This window comes from Condylostylus longicornis, unplaced genomic scaffold (assembly GCF_029603195.1).
Source record: "Condylostylus longicornis isolate FDR11 unplaced genomic scaffold, ASM2960319v2 ptg000106l, whole genome shotgun sequence".
In the NCBI taxonomy this organism is placed as follows: Eukaryota; Metazoa; Arthropoda; class Insecta; order Diptera; family Dolichopodidae; genus Condylostylus; species Condylostylus longicornis.
This window is the reverse complement of record NW_026578074.1, coordinates 733,234-749,166: the sequence shown is the minus strand read 5'-3', so window position 1 is coordinate 749,166 and position 15,933 is coordinate 733,234. Positions and strand designations below refer to the sequence as shown.

Sequence of the window (15,933 nt, the reverse complement as noted above, 5' to 3'; positions counted from 1 at the left end):
TTATGTCAGGTATTAAACAGTGAATATTTATGAGTATGCGCCATTAACAATCATTGTTCGTTCATAATAATCGGACAGTAAAGATTTTCTAATGCATAGCAATTTTTGTTAACCATTTTAATTTTTTGTTTTTTTTTTTTTTTTTTTACCTTAACGTTTATTTCTAAAGCTGATTTATTTCTATTTTTTTCTCTTTATATTTTCAAACCCCCATTTATGTACATATAAGAATATTTTTTATACTTGAATGAATTTAATATCTTGCAACTTGTTGTACCTTAAAGTTCAATTTTGCCATTTCTGTTTTTAATGTTTTTTAAAGAACACAACAAAAAAAAAAAAAAACAAAATACCTGAAAAGATTTGTAAAGATTTATTTTTTCCTGCGTTATTTTGTTCATTATATGTGTATGTATGTATGTTAAAGATAATGTACACTTTTCAATTTTATAATAGAATGGAATTCTTAAAAAGAGTGAAGCAGAAGAAAGAAATACACATATACATACAAAAAGCATTCCTTTGTTAACCGTGTTGCTTGCTGTTTTCTGTACTTAAAAAAATTTTTAAGATTATTTTTGTTTCAATTTTTTCTTTTTGTTCTTATTTTGTAAATTTTTTCTACTTAATGCAGTCATAACTAACATCTTTTGTATAAAAGAACCTTTTGATCTTATGGTTCAATTCCATTGAATATTATTTTTTTTTTTTGTGCTTTTAAAAGAAAAGATTAGGTCAAATTGTATAATAAACCAAAACAAAATTATTTAAGAAAATATCGAAATTTATTAGAAAAATTCTAATTCTTAATATACTTATTGTGGTCATAAAACATACATGTAAAATGTAAATGGCATGGCAGCTAGATGGCGTTTGTTGTACTCATTTTAACAAAAAAACTAAAAAAAAAAAAGGAAAATAAAAAAAAAAAAATTATTGCTTTATTAAAGTGTGCCAAAAACTATTATTACTTTTTTTTTATCTGTAATCTATACCCATAGGTATTGAAAGGCGGGTACTTAGACTTACTTATATGCGTTTTTTTTTTAAATTGGGTACGTATATGGGTAGGTTATGTTGAATAATGTTTCTATCTCGCATATCTTACAAATTTAGAAAAATTTTTTTTGTTTTTATTTCAAATGTTCAGTAATTCTTTTTTTACCTTTAAAAAACATAATAGTGTCCAGTTTTTTGATTTTCGAATTGTTTTGAAATTTTATTAAAAACCACAATTAGATGTATGTATATGGAGATATGTATATACAAATATGTATGTACTTTAACAAAATGCTTAAGAAAACCATAAATTTTTGATTTCCAAAATTTATAAAATATTTTTCATATTGGTGTGAAATTAAAGGTTTAATTATTAATCTTTTTTAAATGCCTTTTCATTAATATTGCCCTAAAACGCAAAATATAGAAAATATTTTCGTTACTCCTATATGTGTACATACGTTTCTACTTGTATACAATAATATTGAAACCATTTCATTCTATTGTGCTGGTATGCGGTTAAAATAAATCAAAAATAAAAATATTGAATAATAAATTATTCGTATATATGAAATATTTTGATTGTTAATAGTTTTTTTTTTTAACGTATAACAGTTTTATTCAATCATTTACCTTATCAAAAGCACATATATATGTATGTATGTACGTATTATGTCCGTAGTTTTTGTTTTTTTGAGGAATTTTAAGGAAAATATTTGAGCAATACGGTTAAATAAAAATCAAGCTCTTAATATTCGCAACGTAAAGATTTAGAAGTAAAGTTTTGAAATAACTCCGTTTTCGGAAAACAATTCCCACTAATAAAGAACAACAATTGAAATTGATATCAAAGTTTCTTTAAAATTTCGAAAAAAATTACATTGAATAATAATTGGGAAAACATAAAAGCGTTGTATAGGAATTGTTTAAATCAAAATTTGCAAATTTTTTATCAAAAACAGTCGAAACTATTATATAAGAGACACTTACAAAAGCAAAACTCCATTATTAACAACAAAAGAAAAATTGATTTATTTATTTATTTATTTATTTACTTATTTTTTTTTTCAAAGTATGTAAAAATGTCCGTTTTTAAAAACAAACCTGATATAAAATGTACAAATTTTTGATTTGCTTATAAGTGTGTCTGATTGTATAACACTTTCTATAAATGTACACTTTCTATGTATATATATATATATATATATTTATTCAAAGTAAACTTGAATTACCAATTTGAAAATTTAATAAATATTGCCAATATAGTAGAATTTAAATCCAAACACTTGTATAAGTACATATACATATAATTAAGAATTTAGTATCGTACCGCATGTTGATTATTCAAATTTAAAGTGCTATAGTAAAAATTGTTTACAGACATGTATTATAATTATCATATGTAAGCATTATATATGTATATAAGCAATATATATGTATAAGTAAATATATTTCTAATATTAAATTGTTAAATAATGTTATATGAATATTAATTTTTATTTTAATAAAGTATCCATGTATACATGTAATGTTTATGTGCGTCAACAAAATCATGACATATGACACATTTTCTTTCTACGAAGCAAAACTAAACTTTTTTTTTTCTATTATATTTTTGCTGTTTTTTTAATAAATGGTTTTGAATTTTTAGAAAAACCATAACTAACACAAAGCATCTTTTTTTTTTAATTAAAAAGTAAAAAACAATACAGATAGGCACACTATATACATACATATGTATGACTATATGCATACATGTATGCGTGTGGGTGTCATTTTTAAACGCATTTTTGGAATATTATTAATGTTAATTTATGACATTCAAATATCAAATTGTCGGTAAAATATGACAAGACAATTATAAAGACACTTTAATAGCGTCTTTTTAAATATTGTGAGTTAATTTTTATGTATGTGTAAATAAAATTATTATTATCGTAAAAATATGATAAAATTAGCCTTCAATTCAATTCTAAAATGCAGTGAAGAATATGCAATTTATAACTACAATATTACAATGTACATATATCTACAAATTCCACAGCTAACACACATCTGTTTTGTAACTTTGAAAAATAAAGAAAAGTCTAAGATGCAAAAATATTATTGACAATTTGAAAAAGTTTTAAATACTTCAATTGAAGTACACTGTTCAAAATTTCTTAATTATTTAGCAAGTTTTCATTTTTGTAAATTTTACTTACAATTTGTTCAACAAACTTCCACAATTTCCCTTAATATATCGCCGGCTGAGTGCTATTTTGATTCATACGCCACTTTCGCGATTTTTGACTTAAGACCACTTCCATAGGTTTTCGAGAATGTTTTTTCGTTATAATATTGAATATATATATAACTTATGATAATTTTGAAAAAACGTTGCCTGAACTTTGTCTATATAGCATTATTGGGTGATAACATGAAATAAGCACTTATGAATTTGGAATATGTTACGAATAATATTCTAAAACTAATTTTGAAAGTACAGAAAAACCGATTCGGATAATTCTTCATAGTTCTTTCTATTTCTTAATTTTAACAGCATTCATGTGAAAAGAAATAATTTTTTATTTAAAATTGTACTTATAATTAATTTTAAAAAATTCAATTTTTTTTTTGTTTCTAGTTGAATAAGAAATATTTTTAATTTTTAAATTACAGCTTTCATTCATAGTACCATATAGCTATTTACCCTCCATTTACATGATAATACAAAAATATTTTTATTTATTTATTTTTTTTTTCTGCTTAATGAAAAGAGAAAGATGATAAAACATAATTTTGCCGTATGTACGAGTAGGTGGGTGGTTATTATTTTAAGTTACCTACATTGTTTGACTAACTATTTTAATTATTTTTGTTTGTTCTCTTTTTTTTCTTCTATTTTCTCTGTTTTTATTATTTCAACTTGTCTTCAACCAAGTAACACTTGTATGTCATGCATAACTTTAATTTTAGAGAAAAATAGAAAAAAAAAATATGAAATTTTTAAGGAAGTTTTTACATTATCATTTCTTTTCAAATTAATTTTTATTTTATTTTTTTGTTCTTATTTTGTCTTTCATTTTTATCTCATAATATTTTCTATTCCTGCTACATCTATTTTTTGTTTGATTTTATATGTACATATCTCATTCCCCTTTTCCCTAACGTAATATTAGTTTTACTTCACATAACATTACCAACTTCTTTCTAATAGAAACACATAATATGTATGTAATTATTTTCGTTTGTTTGCTTTACTTAGGTAAAAATGAAAAATTCATCATCTCATCTATTCATCTACATACTTACATACATATATGTAATTGTATATATATGTTAGATCGAAATGTAATGTTATGAAAGAAATTTAACAGCCGTGGAACTGAAATGTAGGAATTTTTTTAAAGCAATAGCAAAAATTATTTTGCGAGTGTTATAGATTTGGTTGTCTGACAAACACAGTACAAATGACGTCTATACAGACAAAATTTCTAAAAATTCAGGCAAAAAAGACACACGTAAAATTAAATTCTTTATAAGTATGTCAAACGAGTTTCTATGCCGCATGCCAACTAGGATTGTCAACCAATAAAAAGTATATAGTGACGTGTTGTCAAAAATGATAATGAAAGTGTGCAATTATGTACTACTTACCATTTAATTTTTAAGATGTATAATACTTGTAAACATTTAATAGAATAAATTCGTTATACTTGTGATTTATGTACATTGTTTACGTAAGATAATTATGTAGCAACAAAATTTTAAATTTTTTGAAACATGATTTCGAGATTATGTAGAACATGCATATTGTCAAAATTTTATAAAATATTTCAACACTGTTCGTAACTTCTATGTATTTTATACTTACATATTTTACTAATTTCAAGTAATATTTTCTTCATAATGAAGTTTCTCCCAATAATTGCTCAGAAAGGTCAAATTAAATGTTTATTTAAATAAAAAAAAATTAATAAAACCCAAAACTTAACCTAAAAATACGCAATAAATAACAGTATAGCAATCGTAACGGAATTCAACGAAAATTATAGTACACTCGCTGTGTAACAAGAAAATATAAAAAAAAATTTCATTAAATATCACCTGCTTTACTTAAAAAACGCTAAAGATCATAAAATAATTTTGTTTGCTCTTTTTTTTTTTTTTTTTTTGGCAAAATGATCATGTTTTACTTTTCTCTTTTATTTTTCTCAAAACAAATTTTCAAATTCGTTTCGTTTCTAATTCTAAAGGTCAAAGTTATTCAACTGTTACAAATAATTTTTTTTTTCATATTATTATTATTGTAGGGAATGGTCAGTTCACTTTGCTCTATCTAGTCTATAACACATCTTAAAATAGTTTGTGTAACCCAAAAAGCAAAAAAAGCAAATAAAAATTTAAAAAAAAATCAATTTTCGAAAAATATCTGTGAAATATGATGAAATAAAATGTTTTTCTTTTCTCTTTTTATAAAAATTTTTTAGAAAAAATTTTTTATTTACAATGTTATGATAGAACGGGATAAAAGAGCCGAAATGTCTATGTGAAATAAAATAATATTAAAATAAATTGATTTGAAAGTCAAATATTTCTTAATTGATTTTTTGTTTTTTTACATTAAATTTCGGTAGTTTGCGAGTGCGCCCACCCTGCATGTACTTATACATGTACATACACAATATATGCCATTGAAATTAATTAACGCATGTGTAAGAAATAATCAGTAAGAGTGTTGTCAATTCTCAGTTTGGCGACAGTTTACATGAAACGGGTGTACAATGGAGGAAAAACAAATGTTTATTCAATTTGAAATTTAATATTTTTGTCGTTTTCGGCACAAAATTTTAATTTTATAAATAAATAATTCCACTTAAGTTTATTCATAAATTTCATTTGTATTCTTAATAATTTTTAAGCAGTCAAATGTTAAAAAATCAAATGTTTATTCTCTTATATTCGCCAATTTTTTAATAAAAGAGCAATAATAAAGAATAAAAAAGCTAATATGTGAGACCTTAAGCTGACACAAAAATAATCGAAAGTCATAGCGTTTACACCATATGATATGATCATACAGTATGATTTACAGCCATATGATGTGAAATATAGTTGTATTATAGGTGAAAAGTGGCTTTTAATGATATTGTAGGTCGAAAATGTCAGTTTACAGAAGAATATCTAAAATTTTTTCGCTTGCGTTTTAAACATACATTAATTAGACCTAAATAAAAGAAAACTATATCCGATAAAAATGAAATTCTTGGTATAACTTTGAGATTTTTATAAAGAGAAAGATTTTTATAGTTTTGCATATTTATGTCACAATTCCATTATGCATTAAATTGAGAGCACACTTTCATTTTAGGTCCTAAATTTATAATAGACAAACATATACAATATTTATTCCAAAACCAGATTTTTAAAATTTCAGATTAATTGATATATTTTTCTAAATGATTTCAATATCTGATTAAGAAAAAGACCTATAAAAATTCTTAATAAAAATCTAATTTAAATTTTCCCATACATTTTTTTTATTTTCATTTTATGTTAGCATCATAGAGTAGATAATCTTAATTCTTTTTTAAATTTTAAAGTTCAATTATTTAATATAAGGTGAGTTTGAAATTAAATTTTAAAGGAAAATGTAGAAAACTCTCAAATTTGTATTCATTTTTTTTTATTTGAAGCGATAAATTATCCGGTATTGCCTACTCGTATCTTTCAAAAAACGTTTAACATTTTAAACTGTCCATTCGGAAAGTGAACCATTTTTTGGGAAACTCCGACTAGGATCAACACGTTCAATATTGTTTTTTAAATCAATAATGGATGACTCAAAAAACATAACTGAGGACATTCAAATCGTATGATCCCAAAAACCAAAAGTTCTAAATGTGAATTTATTAAACATTTGATAAGTAAGAGAAAAAAATGTTCGTTGTGTATTGTTGTCCTCTAATGTCTGTATTTGGCATTGACAACTGGAATGAAATGTCAAAAATAACAACAGAATAATTCAAATAGTAAAAAAATCACCCTCTATAAAATAAAAATAACAAAAAAAAATTTCTTGCATATAAAAGCCAATTCCAAACCCATTTTAAGGTGAACCATCAATGTACTTCATGCATAAATAGATGTGTGTGTATATTTGATGAAAATAAAATATGTCGCATACCATAAAAAAAATAAATTTAACTACTATTATTATTTAACTGAAAATACTTTTATAGGTGAGTCATATTTATTGAAATTTTAATACTTAATAATAAATTACGATTTATTAGTATTTGTGCACTAGCCCGATGTGGTATACACAAAATGCGCTGCAAGGCTATACACAACTAGCCAACAAAATTTATTAAATGTTTATTATCGCGTTATTCTTGTTTTTAAGCACATAAAAAGACTTGTCGTTCACAGTTATATTTAGTGAAATCTAAAAAGGAATGATATTAAAAATTGAGAAAAAAAAATAAAGAATTAATTTTAATGAAAATTATTATTAGATTTCATAAAGCTTTTTGTTTTTTTTTTTTTTGTATTTTATCATAAAAAGTCAGGTTTTTCATATCGCAATACAGATCTCTCAAATATCTTAAAAAAATATTAAAGGCACGAATTATATTAAAAAGTACATCAAAAATACATAGTGGTATACATACATTTTTAGTTTTTTTTTTGATTTTCCAAAATTAATTTATCACGTTTAAATCATAGTCAATTCTATTATACAAAGATCTAAGAAACGAGAAAAATATGTGTAACAAGTCATAAAAAGAAACAAAAAATTAAGCGACGATTACAATGTAAAATCAAACTACCACCTTATTTATGTTATTTCGCCCCCCATTTTCTTTCAGTGAAATTTTCACTGTTACATATCATGCTTAATACACTGCAATGTAATTTGATTTTACATGTATTTTAAAATAAAATTCAATTAATTCATGAAAATTATTTCAAGATTTGAAATTTTTGAGTATTATATTTGGGTAAATCTCAAGAGAACTATTTCTTATCATAACGTATTTTGTGTTTTTCTTTTTTTTTAAATCTAAATCTTAAATACAATTCCATTAAATTTTATAATTTTATAAAATAATTTACCTCACGTGTGCTTTAATAGGATTAAACGCCTTCTACATACATGTAAGCTCCTTTCTTCAAAACTCAGTTGTAATATTAACCCTATTGAAGTAGAAGTGTCAGTGGAAGGAGAATTAAAATAATTTTTTTTTGATGCAATATTTTCAATTTTATTACACACATACATAAAAAATTTCTTATTTAATATTTTAAACATTTGATTTTGTTATACAAATCCTTAAATATACATAAGTATATAAGTATAATAATAAATATGCATACATATTAACATACTATCTGAATGCATGTAATATTTTACGGTTTTATCTTACAAAAGTATAATGAAAACAAGACAATTATTTACCATTAAGCAATTTTATTGTTTTAATTTTTGGAACATTTCGATGATTAACCTTGTTAAATATTTTTCTCACTAGAAGTCACCAATCCCTTAAATTATGCCAAAACAATCTTTCAACTATTTTTGTTTATAGACAATTAAGAATTTTGCATTTCTTTTTAAAACCACATAATTATATAAAAAATTAGGGGGCTCTTATCAGAAAATCTAATTAAATAATATTGCTGTTGAAATAATGTACTCTTATTACCTTTATTTATTTATGTATGTACATACATACATATGTATATTATAAACTATAACTGTATTATGAAAACAAATTAACAGTTATGACACGATGAACTAAACTAGATAGACAAAAAAAATAAGGCACAATAAAAACAAGTTCATTGTTCTAACAGTAAAAAAATACAATTCTTAAAATTTTGTTTTCTTATTTTTTTTCTCTTTCTTTTTTCCTATGAGTACCGATATGTATGTATGTATACTGTTGGTTCATTTTGTTAAAATTCTTTTCAAAAAATAGAGTTGTAATTAATTGTGGTGAGATTACGTATAGATGTCGTGCCAGACTTTAAATCACGATTTACATTTTTTTTCACTTACAAAAAAAAAAAAAAATTATTTATTTCTTTTTAAATGCTTTTAAAATTTTTAACTATTATAATTACATATTTTCTTGATATTCTGTTACCTAGTAAGTTCTTTAAAATAAAAGTAAAAAAAAAAAAAAATAGAACAAAATGATTATGTTTGAAATTTTGTTCTTAAGAGGTTTAAAAATAACAATTATAAATACATACATATGTACAAATATAACAGAAAATTATTTACGCTCGCCTATATTATATGGTACATAACAATAATTTATTAACAGTATATGTGTATCGTTTTGTAATATAACGCGTAAGTTGAAAGGTGAGAACCATATAATTTTAATATTAATTATTTTGCTGGTTTTTTTTTTAAATGGTTTCTTGTTGCTCTTATTACTTATGTAGAATATTTTTTAAATTGCAATATTAAAACTAACGGAGTAAAATGTAAATATAACATTTAAATTGGTTTAGTAGTATAGTATAGTAGTTATTCTATTTTATTATATGTATTTATAATGGCCAAAGTGGAGAGGCCAAAAATGTCGATGCTATTAAAAATGAATTAAATTTTGTTTTCAGGCATAAAAAAAATAGTATAAATTTTGCGACTTGGGAAAATTAAAATTTTTTGTTTTAATTTTAATGCTTTTAACTATACCCAGCCTTTTCACTCTAATTAATGTTATTGAGTTGAAATATATGTATGTATGTGCGTCTGCAATCATGTTAACAAGTTGATTATTATGTTGCATAAATTTGACATAATGACATTGTAGTTACGAGTACGTTAATCATAAAATTTTTAATAATGTTAAGTCTGAGAAAACAATAACTTATCTACGATGAATACATACATACATGTAATTTTAATGTAAATAAACTGTTATAAATAAGATATGCATTGAATTGAAATTTATGATTGATATCTTAATTTTGAATTGTTTTATTATTTGCTTTAAAGTATGTATAACAGTATTAAAGAATCTTGATCAGAAGATTGAATTTTGTATAAGTCAAGAAAAATTGTTGAATTTTTAAGAAACATTTCAGAATTATATATGTATGTATTATGTAATTTATTTTCATATATGTATAGTAATTAGAGAAATTATTTTAATAAAAATTATTTAAAATTTTTAATTATAATTTCTTTATTTATACAATATTCATTTTAAAATTTATTATAACATTTACAATTTATTTTTAATTAGTTGAATTGCATATGGGATAGTCTAATTTTTTTTTAAATTTAAATTTCCAGAAATAAGAGTTTATGTTGTTTTATTTCAATTAACATTTTCATATTTCATAAATATTTTGAATAACAGAAAGTGATTTACAATAAATATTGCCTAATATAATAAAAATAATAACTAAAAAATAATTACTATTAAAATCTGGCCTATATAGTTTAATTAATTTTATTAAAAAATTAATTAAATTTATTGTTTAAAGAAATTTATACAATTATATAATTAATAAATTTTGTTATAATTAAATTAGGTAAATCGTAGCATACAAAATTTTCAATAAATATTTAAAATATATTAAAAAAAATTGTTAGTGCGTTAATTATTAATTACCAAACATATTATAACAAACGTTAAACAAGACCCGCATGTTAGTAAAAGTTACTTTAAGATATTATGTAAAAAGAGCTTTAACATGATGTTGGTTGATCTTAAGATAATTTCAGCATGAAGTATTAGTTGAGTGATTTTAGCATGATCCTAACATTGCATTCCAAAAATGGTGTATGAGATTTTACAAAATATACTCGTAGTTATTGATACTGTCATGCGTTCAACGGAAACTAATTGATCTCAGAATTAACACTAAGTGGTACGCATTTGATTTCAGTTCTATTTAGACTTAACGCATGGTTATATTCAGCTAAAAGGAAAGCAAATTTATGAATTAAAATTTAAAAATTGTTTGATAATTTCAATTTTTTTCAAATTACTGTCATAAATGTTATGTGAATGATTTGTTAAATCATATGTATTAGAGCTCAAAATTATCATCGAAGTTTTTTCTTAATTCGATATAAGATTTCAATCACCAACCTAAAATCATACAATATACTTACTGCGTATAAGTAATATTGAAAATTTCCTAATTCCTGGAAACTATACAATTATATTTATAGGCAAACAATATACAGTGGCGGCGGCGACTGCAATTAAAATAAATAATTGATGATTATATAGAAAATAGTTTTCTATCTTTCTTTCACAACTAATTTTACAACGATAACTAATAATAATAAATTAATGGTATTTCCTGATATTTTGTACTATAGAGTTTGAATGTTATTTCCACAAATGTAATTGATAACTTGACTTTTATTCATTTTTTTTTTTTTTTGCCTACCTTACAGACATTATTAAATTATATTGTTAAGTAGCTAAAGTCATTATTAATAAATAAAGACAAAAGCAAAAAAAAAAGCACTGATTTTACTTCGGTAGTTTCTTATTTGCAATCAAGTGTAAATTTTAGTTTTTCCTGTGGTAGTTTATATTTTGTACTTACTATAAAGTTTATATATTGTGGTATAAATAAGAAAAAATTTCCGTAATTTGAAAACTACAAAAAAAAAAAAAGAATTTTTTTTTTTATTGATACCTACTTGTTTTAAACTACTATAATTAAATATTGGTCAAAACTCAGAGAAGAAAACCAATAATATTGCGGTTGATTGTAAATTATATACATGTTTGTGTTTGTTTACATTCATGATGTATTAAATAACAAGATGTGTAAATTAAGTGACCTTGAGTGTTTTACTTTTTTTTTTTTATTATTTACTTTTAAAATATTATAGAAATCATAATTTATTTAAGTTATTGAATTATATTTAAATATGCATGTAATCATGTATGTATTGTAATATTGATTACTGTCAAAACAACTGTATACTGTCTTCATACAACAATTGACACTTATAGGGAAATGCAATATTGTAAATCAATTGATGTCATTTTTTATATACATACATTCATAATTATATACTATATGTAATATACGATAATAAATTAGCAATTTGTACATACTTATATAGTGTATGAAAGATTATAAAATAATATTTAATTTGTTTTAATTTTTGCCAACCACCTACGTGCTTAAAATTTTTATTATTACAATTTTGGAGTATGTAATATTACCATTTTAAATAAAATTGTAGAAGATTTTACTATATTCAAATTTTGTACTATATTTTCTAAGTAAGTACATAAATATATTTCGTCTAGTATTTGTACGGAATCATGAAAATTTTATTCATTAATTAAAATTATTGAAAATTTAATTTTAACTTAGTAGTTGAGAATCTTAACAAAGTAATTGAGTTGAATAGTATTAAAATAAAAAATGCTAAATTTTTATTGTGTCAAAACCTGGCCTTACCGAGTAAATTAAGATTTTGAATAAAATGTATGTATGTGATTCAGATTTTTACAATTTTTATTTTACATTTCTATGTGTGAAGTAAATATTATGCAAATTACGGTAACACTAATTGCATTACATAATAAGCTCAATTAACATTTTAACATTATATTTTTTTCAGAGTCATCTTATATTCTATATAAAATAATTTTTTTTTTTAATCACACATTGAAACTTTTTATATAGAATATAAGATGATGATATCGTAATATTTAAAAAATTATTAATATTGTTTAAGATTTTTTGATGTTTACACCATTTTTTTTTTGTTCTCAATTTTGAGTCATGAACTTGAATAATTTTAAGAATTCAAAACGAGTATAATCGAGCAGTGTCATCTGTTTTTGGTTGATATCGTTTGAATTGCTTTACCGTATTTTTTATATGCAAAAATTACATAAGATTTTAGTATAAAATTAATTAAAATTAATTAAAAAATATTGCTACTTTTGTATGAAAAATTTTAATAGTTTCTTTGAAGCTTTTAAAAATATGATTAAGTCAAACAAATTACTATTAAAAATTGTTAAGTTATATGGCGATTTTTTAATAGCAAACATTTTTTTATGCAATTCAAATATAATTAAAATGAAATTATTGTTTTCTATTTTCATTATAAAATTCGAGAGATAACCATTATAACATTGATTACACAACAAATACTTTTTTTTTTTGGAATTTTGCACCTCGATTTTAAATGGAAATTTACTGTTTGATTGTGTCGATCTTTAGAGAAATTTACTGTGATCAATGCCACATTCTGTCTCAAAAAATTTTATTATTAGAATCTTGAAAAGAAATTCCATTTTTTTGTTGAAAATTCTTTTGTTCATGACCATTAATATTTCAAGGACAATCTGAAACAAATTTCCAAAACTATAAATTCGTTCTATGTATATTTGTAAGTATAATACAGTCAGAATGAAGAATAGCTGCGACCATATTAAATTTTAAAATATATTTTCAAAATTTCAGTTTTTGTTGTATATTTTTTTTCTCTTCCTCTCTTTAAAGTACATATATTAATATTGAATTTTCAATATACCAGAACTGAAGAACGAATGAATTTTAAATATTAATATAAAAGATTGCATTTTCTTATAGAAAATTTCATATAAGTAGGATAAAATGCCACGTGAAGTAATAAAAATGTAAATATTTAACGAAAAATACCAAATTTTAAATTGATCTGAAAATATTCGATATTGTATGTATATAATTTAATTGTGTTTTTAATATTTAATTCTAAAAGGGATTTTTATTTTAATGTGTTTTTACACAGAGAAAAAAAATTAAAATATTTGTCACTGGTATAATTACGTTCTACACATAATAATTTTAAGTGAAATATTGCAAGACTGTTAAACATAATTTGTGAAATTTAATGTGAAACTTTTATTTGTATCGTAGATTTTTAACTTTAAATGAATGATTTACATATTCTTTCTGATATCAAAACTTTAAATGAGATCAAAGTACAAAATTAAAAGCAATTATTTCAAATTTAATAATCAAAACATTAAGACGTCTTTATTATTATTATAGCTTTTTTAATTATTAAAACTACTCTATTCTTATTTGTACAAGTCTGAATTATTTAAATATTTTATTATCTATATATACATATCTATTTATTTATACAAACTTAAAATCTAGCCTACTTATAGGTATTAAAATTTTAAAGTTACAGTAGATAATAATCGATTTATACCTATTTAAAAAATATTAAATTTCTGAAATCAGCAGCAAAATATAGAACTATAGAATTAAAATTTAATAATTTACATTGAATAAATTAAAGAAAAATAAGTTCTAATCAATAATCCGACCATATGGCTTAACATGTGATTCGTAATTCTTTTGTTTTTTGTGTGTGTGTGTTTTTTTTAAAATATTGTAGCCGTAAAATCTTTCATAACTTTTTTTTTCTACTCCAATTCTAACCAGTTTTCCTTTTTTTTTTTTCAAATCAAAACTGAAATCGAAAACAAAAAGAAAAAAAAACCGGTAGAGCTGACGTGTTTTCATTTAATATTTTTATATATGTACATAATTAATATGTATGTATATACATAATGTCAGTATGTATGTATATACATAATGTCAGTATGTATGTATATAAAAATCAATATTCTTTTATATTTAATTTTAAATTTATTGTGAAGAAAAAAAAACACCTACTAAAGCTGAACGAATCGAGAAAAAAAAAATTGATTTACACTTAGGGAAAAAATTTGACACAGAGAAAAAAAAAGTTAGTAAAACGTTGTAATAATTTTAAGCAAAAACCTGTTTATAAAATGACAAGTAAATCCGCGTTTTAATATAATACTTAATTTTGAATATAGTAATTTAATTATGTTTAGAATTTCTTTCTCTAATTAAGGTATTTGATTGTTTATTAAGTTTTGGATGTAAGCGTAAATTTAATATTCTGTTATATTGTTAAAAAGAGAAAATATGAAAGTTACTTAATTATGAAATTTGTTAGAATTCTACATATTGGTATCCTTAAATTTACAGAGCAGAATCAATAAATTTTATTGATTTATTAAATATCAATATCTTTAAAAGTGCGTTGTGTATATAGGCTTTCTTTTTTGTACCAAATGATGCACTCAAATATGAATAGATTTTTCTATGTATTGTAACAGCTTACTTTTTAGTTTTATATTAAGTATATAAAACTAATTGTTATTATAGAAAAAGTACTTATACACACTCACTACTAGTACATACACACACATACATTTTTAAAATAAATAAAGAATAAAAGAATACTAAGTGGCCACTTAAAATGTAGACAATTGACAGGAAAATACAAAGCATTTCTACTTATTTTATTGATTTTTTTTTTTTGTTGCCTTATGCATTCTAAAGTTAAATTCCTTTTTGTTTTAGTCATTTACACACATACATATGCATATGCAAAATAAAAATTCTTGCATTTAATATTTAAAATTAAATTTCCAGTTATTTTTTCGCCTTAATATTAATTTTATTATTAAATTTTTTTTATATAAGTAAATAAGAAAATGCAGTTGAAAAAAAAATTTTATTTTAACTTGTTTCGCCATCTAGTTTTTTAATAATAAAATATTTTAGGTAATTTTATTCAACTATATAACTATAATTATATAAAATTTATTAAAAATGAGAAAATTTCTATTTTTATTTAACAAAATTGGAATAAATAAATAAATATTGCGTATAAATAAATATAATATAATTAACAATAATAAAAAACTTGTTATACAATTAATATAAAATATACATATATCATGGTGGCATAACGTCTGATAAATATTTATTTCAACATAACACAACATAAGAATTATTAATAAATTATTATTGATTTTTCTATTCAAATATTTCAATACATACATACATATATAGGAAAAGTATAATACATTACGTACATGTGAGTGTATGTATCGAGATCCT

General features: G+C 22.2%; 1 protein-coding gene across 2 annotated transcripts in view; it reads left to right on the top strand.

The window, feature by feature from the left end:
• The window catches only part of LOC129614178 (lissencephaly-1 homolog), a 63,418-nt gene that overhangs the window by 17,896 nt on the left and 29,589 nt on the right, over positions 1 to 15,933 (top strand). The gene's annotated exons all lie outside the window — the stretch shown is intronic.